Below are 9,275 nucleotides of genomic sequence, written 5' to 3'. Positions count from 1 at the left end.
TGAGAACCCTTTTCTCATTTCAATTTCAAAAAGGAATCGTTTTGTGCTCAAAGTGCTGTATCATTCTCCATATTTGTGCAAAACATGATTTGTTTTTTCATAAAACTGTAGGGTCCACCCTCGATTAGTGTGAACAGTAGAACAAGGACCTATCTGAAGCTATTTAGGCTCCGGACTGCAAAGCAAAAGAAAAGAGGGAAAATTTGGAGCATCTTAGCATGTTTCAACTTTAGCAAAATCCGAGACTGCATTCCAGGTGCACCTTCTCAGGCCTCGCCATTTCTCTGGAGTATGAGTGTATCTCAACCCCAAGTGTAAGCCTGCTTCAAGTCAGAATGGCAGTCCAAGCAGCACCCGAGGGTTTCACATGCAGATGTTATCTCTCGCCAATATGAACAAGGTGTGCCCTTTTTGAGCTGAGTGTGTTGCGAAGTCCTCTAAGAGGCAAATCAGAGGCACCAGAGTACATGTTTGATGCTCCTCTATTGCATAGAATATGAACTTTCATATACACTGTTGTTGCATGCGTGCCGCGCATCGTTATGATTCATGCATAGAACATGCTTGCTTTCGATTCTGCATAGAATATACTTTGCTTGTCTCATGCATAGAATGTGCTTCCTTACTTGCATAGAAAATGCTCGTATCTTTTGCATAGAAAATGCCCCCATACTTGCATAGAAGATGCATTTTATCGCACTTTCTTGTGTATTTTATCTCACTCGCACTGTCTTGTGCACTTACACTTTGTATCTCACTAGCACTGTCTTGTGCATCTTGTGGTTGTATCTCACTCGCACTATTTTGTGCATCGCATATCAATCACGCTGTTTAGCGTATCTCACTGTTTTGTGCATTTCAAATCAATCGCGCTGTTTAGCGTATCGCACTGTTTAGTGCATTTCAAATCAATCGCGTTGTTTAGCGTATCGTACTGTTTAGTGCATTTCAAATCGTTCGCGCTGTTTTGCGCATCGCGCTGTTTTGTGCAGGTTCATGTTCGCGTTATTTTGCGCATCGCACTGTCTTGTGCACTTCCACATTTGTAATCACTCGCGCTTTCTTGCGCATCACACTGTTTTGTGCAGTTTACACTCGCGCTATTTAGCGTATCACACTGTTTTGTGCAATTTACTTTCACGCTTTCTTGCGCATCGCACTGTTTTCTGCATTACATTGTATCATTCGCGCTATCTTGCGCATCCCACCTGCACTTGTTAGTGCATTACATTTCATTCGTGCTATTTTGCGCATCGCACTATTTTATGCACCTTACTTTCATTGTGCATGCATTTTATCGCGCTATCTTGCGTACCTTACTTGCACTTGTTAGTGCATTACATCGCGCTATCTTACGCACCTTATCTGCATCGCACTGTTTTGTGCATTCACCCTACTCGCACTGTTTTATGCACCTTTAGCTCACACTGTCTTGTGCACTCACCTGGTCTGGGAGACCTTAAATCATATGGTCTAGGAGACTTTAAATCCTGCATCTTTATTCGCACTGTCTTGTGCACTCTCTGGTCTAGGAGACCTTAAATCCTCTAAAGGTGCAATTCCTTTGGTGTTTGTCGTGCCCGAACGACTTCCGGTGGTCTGGTATAGCCACTTGCCTGTGTTTGCGGTGAGTTCCTAGGAGACCAACTGAGACGGTGGAAACTAGAGTTCGAATGGCTCTTACCTAGAATGCAAAGGTTCGGGATTTCTGAGACTAAAGTCTGGTTTAAATACCCAGGGGTATATCCTCGGCTTGAAATCTGTATGGCAGCCCCATAGATTGAGATTGCATATGTATGCGCCTCAATTCTGGATACCAAATCAACCTAGGCTGTCACCCTGTTGGAGAATAGGAAAAGCTGCAACCATAGTCGAGTAGAAAAGTAGTACCTGTGGTTCAACTGAGAAGAAGAGGAAGATTCCCACATCAACATGAGGTAGGACATTGCCGAGGTAAGTCATTGCCAATTGCCCCTGTAAGGTACCTCCCTTTTCCTAGCTATCACATTGCATTTTAGTCATTACAGTACATTTTACATAAATCCTGAATTTTCAAACCAGCTTCGTGTAGTGTATAAGTCTAATTTTCAAAACCGGCTTCGCGTAGTGTATAAGTCCAATTTTCAAACTGGCTTCACATAGTGTATAAGTCCAATTATCAGACCGGCTTTGTGTAGTATATAAGTCCAATTATCAAATCGGCTTTGCATAGCATATAACTCCAATTTTCAAACCGGCTTCGCGTAGCGTATAAGTCCAATTATCAATATCTTTCTGCATATCATTTTGCATCCTGCCCCTGAACTACGTTGGTTTGATTCCTTGCAGAGGGATACGTAGGCAGCCTACCGGCGCAACCATTTATTTGTCTATACTTTGTTTGTCCAAGTCTTTGGCCTTGTCAAAAATGGGTCGTCTCTAGACTTTGACATTCACTCTCGTCACTTCTTGATTTTTGAGTTCTGTCAAAGAGGGGCAACTGTAGACACCCCATTTTTGACTGCCCTTAAGACTTGGACGCGACTGATGGTTTACATGGTGGAGAAAGGTGTGCAGGGAAAAGGTTCAGTTTCTTTGGCAAGGAGAGTGTCAAATCTCAACTTCATACCCCTTTTTGGACCAAAATAATCTTGATCAAAAGAATTTAGACCTTAAAACCCTCTCTTTCAAAACGTTTTTGAAATAAAGTTTTTACGATGTTTCGAGGCTCGCATTTTGTCAAATGTTGCGTTTTTTGATAAACCGAGCAAGAACAAAGTGGAAATGAATGAAAGAGAGATGAAATTTTTGAAAAATCTTTTAAAACACCTTGTCTAGGGGTTTGGAGTTGAAGAAAAGAAGAGAAGAGAGAGGAAAACTAGTTTGGGAGAAGTTTGGCATGAATCCGGGTAGGACTGAAACTGCGCGGCTTCACCGAAACGGGCATAACTCTTTGCACAGGAGGAATTTTGATGCAAGGTTGGCGCCATTGGAAAGATAACTTCAGGGGCTTCAATATGACCACATGGAAGACCAGAAAATCAGATGGCTGACCACTTAGGTGGTCAAAAGTGGTTCGGCATGAATCCAGGAAGAAGAGAAAAAGTCTAGCGGTCCTCGCTAAATCGGGCATATTCATTTTCATACTTGGATTTAAGATATTAGGCCACCACCATTGGAAAGATTACTTCCGGGGCTTCATTTTTCACTCAAGAATCTCCTAAAGCCAAGTCCGGGTGGGGGAGATATGGTTGGTTGAAGTAGGGCATCAATCTGGTTGGACCGAATCTGCGCGGCTTCACCAAAACAGGCATAACGTTTTGCACAGGAGGAATTTTACTGCAAGGTTTGTGCCATTGGAAAGCTCACTTCTGGGGCTTCATCCTAGGGGGTGGCCAACCAGCTTGAACCTTTTGACCTGGTCGGACGACCAGGTCAAGTGGTCGGCCGACCACTTGAACTGGTCGACTGGCTACCCTCTGTTTTGTCTCTCTGAGTGTGTTCCAGCTGTGCCAGCTGGGAGCCATTTGCAGCATCCTCCATACACGTGTATGGAGGATCTTCAAAGTTGTTTTTAGCTTCCAAGAGAAGCTTTAGACCTCTTTGTCTATATAGGAGGGCCTCTCCCTCCTTTGTGCTGGTTCAGAAAATTGCTAGGGCTAAGCAATATATCTCTCTTTATATCTCTCTCTTTTGAGCTCTAAATTGCTTGGTTCTTGGTTCCTTTGCACCACCCCTCACAGCTTAACACTTCCATCATCAACCTAAGGTCCTTGGAGGGTATTTTCAGAGGTTCAAGGATGGGTTTTGGGTCCAGAGGCTGCTGGTTTCTGCTGGTCTTCAAGGGTAAACATTTTTTTCCCTTTTTGAGCATTATTTTGATCCATCTTTTAGCTATACTTGCAAGCATATTTAGGCTTTGTTATAAACTGAAAAAAAGTCTTATTTTGAGTCCCTCATGAAGTTTGTTTAAGGACATTTTTCTGTTAGAGGTCATCTACCCCCTTGTATGCTCCATCCCTCTTTTAAGGCTTATTTTACTTCATATCTTAGCCTTACTTGAAAGTATTTTCAAGCCTTGACATAAACTAAAAAACGTCTTATTTTGAGTTCCTCTTGAAGATTTTTTAAGGGTATTTTTCTGTTGGGGGTCATCTACCCCCTTGTATGCTTGTTTGCATCTTGTTTTGAGCCTTGCATCTTGGCCTTTGTTTCATTCTTTGTTTGGCCTTCTAGCCACTGAAATCAAGTGGATTCTCAATGGCTAGCATACTATTTTGAGAGCCAAAATCAGAGGGGGGTGACCCCCTCTCTCCATGCTTTGTTTACTAGCTTTGTTGGCCTTACAAAGGAGCTCCATTTTACATGCTTTGAAGTCATGTTTCAGGCCCTATTTGGTGAGTTTTAAGGTCTGCATGAACCCTATCCTGAGCCCATTTTTCCATATAAAGTGTCTATTATGCATGTGTAGGGCAATCCTATTCAAGGCCTTTCAAAGGGGCTTTTACTTGCATGCTTCCTAGCTTCATTTTGGGCCATTTTTGATGAGTTTGAGGGCCCTCAGAACCTCTGTCCAGAGGTTGTTTTGCCATTTTGCGTGTCCATCATATATGTGAAGAACAACCCCTTGCATGGCCTTCCAAAGGAGCTCATCATTTTTGTATGCATTGACAGAGTTTCAGTGGTTATTCGGGCATATTTTAGCATGGCATACTTCTATTTTTGGCTGGTTCAGTGAGCCCTCATGTGCTTCACATACTTGTAATGTAAATCATGGTTCACTAGCTTTCTTTGCATGCTTTGTTGACCCTTGATTTTAGCACTTTTTGGCCTTGCCTTAAACTGATTTTGTGCATATTTTGGACTACCCTAGCTCTGTTTTTAGGTCTCATGGTCGAATGGTGTTTGTTTTGCATGCTTGTGGTTCAATACACTTGCTTAGCTTTGAGTTTCAGGGTCCATTACATGCATATACTGAGGTATTTTCTTGTTTTGGGCCCATTATACATCATATTTCAGAGCTTGTTTGAATGCCATATTGTCATGTTTTATACTCTTTAAATGCGTTTGAGAGTCGGACTTGTATGCCTCATTTACCGACCATTGAATGAGCTCCATTTCGTTGCATTCCGAGCCATCATTTTAGGCCATTTCCCCACTGTTTCAGACCTGCCTAGGGTCTGTTTGGGGTTGATTTTTCCATTAGTGCATTGTTTTGGGTAGCTCTAGAGTAACGCACTTCAATAGTTTCGGTACCCGGGCCCCTTAGCTTGCATTGTGTACCATGTTTGCATGTTTCGGGACCATTTTGTATCATGTTTCAGAGCTGGAATTTCTGTGCTTGTATGCCATATTGCATCCTTTTCCATGCTTTGGTAGAGTGGCATTTGATGCCTTAGGATCGATCCCTTGCATCGTGCATGTTTGCATGTGTTTCGATTGTCTCATTTCCATCATATGGCCACTGATGTGAGTGTGGCTGAGGTCCACTCATGTTGGTGTAAGTCCATCGTGCATTGTGTATGCCATTTCAGTCTATAGCATTGCGTATGCTAGGTTGCATGTTAGAGCATTGTATATGCCATGTCACATCACGTGCATTGTGTATGCCATTTTTAGTCCATAGCATTGCATATGCTAGGTTACATGTTAGTCGCATTGTGTATGCCATCTCATTTGGATTGTGTTTGGGATAGGAGTTAGCCCAAGCACGGAAAACGAGGGACGTTTCATACTCAAAGTGACGAAACGTGTCTCAATTCCCGGTTGTCGACACTCCGGATTAACCATGATGGAGTCTAGGCCTTGTTGTGTTTATATGTGCATTCATTTCACATTGAGTCGTGCAATTCGACTCCTCGGCCATCGTGCATCGAGATGCGTGATTGGTAGCACATGGATCGAGGTGTGCATACATATGTGAAAATACTTTGCCATGCCCCTTTCTTGCTCTCTGTTGCAGCAAATCAGAAATCAGCAACTTCCTAAAGCCTTGCACAGCATTCCGGGATCAATTGCAAACAGAGGCAAATTGGGGCATCGCAATGGATTTCCGCGCAAGGCAACTCGAGCATGCATCTTTCATCATTCGGAACAGAGCTGAGGCGGTCCATGAATTTGGATACTAGTTTATTGTTTTCCTAGTTAATTTGTTAATTAATTAGGGTTTTGTAATATTTAATTATTCATTCGGACTGTAATTATTTATTCGGACTGTATTATTTATTCGGACCCTCCGAGCGTGGGCACAATTGTAATAAGTGTGCGTGTGTGTGATGTATGTCTTCCAACCCCACGTCTTTCTTCCTTTTATTTACCAGCTTATGATGGTTAGATTATGGCATGTTTCAATTAGCATACTTATGCTTGCATGTTTGCATCATTCATCTGTCTTGCACGCACCGGGCTCGGCGCATTATACTAACTGCATTTGTATTTCAATTCCGAGTTGAATACATGTTATTCGTTGCATTTCATATGCCATGTTTAGAATAGCTGAGCCTACTGTAGTTGCATTTTTTCATGTGTTACATTAGGCATTTCTGTACAGTTAGGATCATGCATAGATTTCTAACATAGCTTCTGTTTTGGTTTGGAGTACTCGGTAAGTATTTATGCTTTAGCATCCTTCCATGTGTGTGAGTGACTGCCATGATAGCATGCTTACCATGAGGCTAATTGCTTATGTGATATATCTGCCTGAATGCCTGTGGGTGAAGGTTGGATTATCTGAATTGAAATAATGCATTGACTGTGAGTTTTAAGCCCACTAGATAGTGGCAAAACCATGTTTTCTAAGCCCACTCGAGGGTGGCAAAATCTGCATTTTAAGCCTACTTGCGAGTAGCAAACCGCTTTAAAAAATAAACATGAAATGTTTTATTCCAATTCAGGCGATCCGGTCTATACTTGTATGCTGTGCGCATCACGTAGTAAATCTAGGCTAATAACCGGAATAAGAACGCATATGTTTTCAAAACTCGATATCATGGTTAGTAGATGCCGATCTTTGATCGGGCGAGCGGGGGTGCTCACGAAGTGACCTTCCCCAATCGTACCCAAGTTCCCGAGCTGAGGCAACTTTGGTGATGATGGGCACGTGGCCTTAGGCAACGAGTCAGGGTTTCCTAAATTTCCCAAAATAAAATATTTAGGTGGTGACTCTGTATCTGGCAAAGCAATATATGTTTGGCACTTCTTTCAAAAAATTTGTTTTCAAAAACAATTTGCCGGATTTGGACTCTTTGATGATTCATCGGTCTTGCATTGCACTCTGTGAGATTAGATACAGGACCGTGACTTTTGAGTCCTGAACTGTAGTGAGCCCGAAATGAACAAAACGGGGGGATTTCCCCCGGGACGTTCGAGGACGTCTACAGTGGGTGATCACGTCTTTTTGAAAATATCACCTAGGCGGGGTTTGATGAGATTTGGGAAGAGTGGGAAGTTGTCCCCTCGGTTTATCGGCCCTTTCGAGATCCTTGAGAGGATTGGTGAGGTTGCCTACCGTTTAGCTTTGCCACCGCAATTGTCCGGAGTGCATGACATGTTTCATGTTAGTGCTTCGGAAGTATGAGCTAGATCCATCTTATGTATGGGATTGGACCGACTTAGAGGTTGATGAGGATATCTCGTATGAGGAGAGACTGGTGAGGGTTTTGGATAGGCGAGATCAAGTCTTGCGAGGCAAGACGATACCCTTGGTAAAAGTTTTGTGGAAACATCACGAGGTTGAGGAAGCCACTTGGGAACGTGAGTTGGATGTCTGTGAGAAATATCCGGACTTGTTTGTTAATGTTTAACCATGTATTGGAAATTTTGTTGTATTGATAAACTTTAAGAATATTGAATATGTCACGACCCCAAACCGCCCCTAGTAGTTTGGTGCCGTGATGGCCAGTAATCCGGAATTACCGAAGGCCAACTTTCAAAAACTTAACACAATCAGAGTATAATAAACGGGGCTCTCCAATGCGGAAGCAATAAATCAAAAGACAAGTGGTCCATAAGAGCAGTGCATAGATCCAATGTAATGGCATACATCTTTACAAACTTGAATACAACAAAAGCAAAATATGTGTTATATCTTGATCAAAAGTCTTCTCGAGCTGACATATACAAAATACATTGAGTACAAGCCAAGAAGCATAAATTTCAAAAAGTGCCGACGTGAATGCAAAATAACGCCGACATAATCATGGATCCAAACAAGCTTTCAAAAACACATTCTAGGCGTCGCCGACGTCCTGCTCTTCACCTACATATATATAGAGAGGGTGAGCTTGGATACTCAGTGAATGGTACTAGTAATAAAGGTTTTTGCATGAATATAGCCGAATTCTTATCAAAACAAACACGCCAAAACTATACCGATATTAGCCGAGATTCCTTCAAAGAAAAACACATCAAACTCTATCAAAACAAGGGATGAACCGTATTCATCAATCAAATCTCACAAGTCTCAAGGGATGCTTACTTACATCGGCAAAACAAGGGATGAACCGTATTCATCAATCAAATCTCACAAGTCTCAAGGGATGCTTACTTATATCGGCAAGACAAGGGATGAACCGTATTCATCAATCAAATCTCACAAGTCTCAAGGGATGCTTACTTACATCGGCAAGACAAGGACTGTACGATCCGTAATCGTTGAGTCAAAGGTACTGCGAAAGTTTATAGTCCTCCAGCACAAGGGACTTGTGTTACTTAAGCCCGTAGCTCCTTTTAACACGATGATCTGGTGTTACTTAGGCCCGTAGCCCGATTTAACATTTTGGCACTTGTTACTTAGGCCCGTAGCCCGATTTAACATTATGGCACTCGTTACTTAGGCCCGTAGCCCGATTTAACATTCTAGTGCTCCCAAGAAAGGACCGTATCCTTTTATACTTAGTGCTGCGAAAGTTTAGAGTCCTCCAGCACGAAGGACTTTTGCACTTGGTACTGCGAAAGTTTAGAGTCCTCCAGTACAAGGGACTTTTGTACTTGGTACTGCGAAAGTTTAGAGTCCTCTTGTACAAGGGACTTTTCAAGGGTGACAGCAAAACAAGGCTTATACTTGATACATCAAAACAGGGCTATTCATTCATGCTTAGCAAATACTTTCATCAAAACAAGCAAAGCAAGACTTATCAAAACAGTGTAACATAGCTTTATTAAAAGCACCACTCACCTAGTTCTTTAGGTGTAGGCTCACAGCAAGGATCAAGGTCCTACAATCACATGGCAAATCACATTCGCAAAACAAGCTTCATATACACATGCGGAGGATCTCGGTATTCTTACCAGATCCA

Source organism: Camellia sinensis, chromosome 12 (assembly GCF_055761805.1).
Source record: "Camellia sinensis isolate YWXY chromosome 12, ASM5576180v1, whole genome shotgun sequence".
Classification (NCBI taxonomy): Eukaryota; Viridiplantae; Streptophyta; class Magnoliopsida; order Ericales; family Theaceae; genus Camellia; species Camellia sinensis.
The sequence above is the reverse complement of the archived record's forward strand: the minus strand, read 5'-3'. Positions refer to the sequence as shown.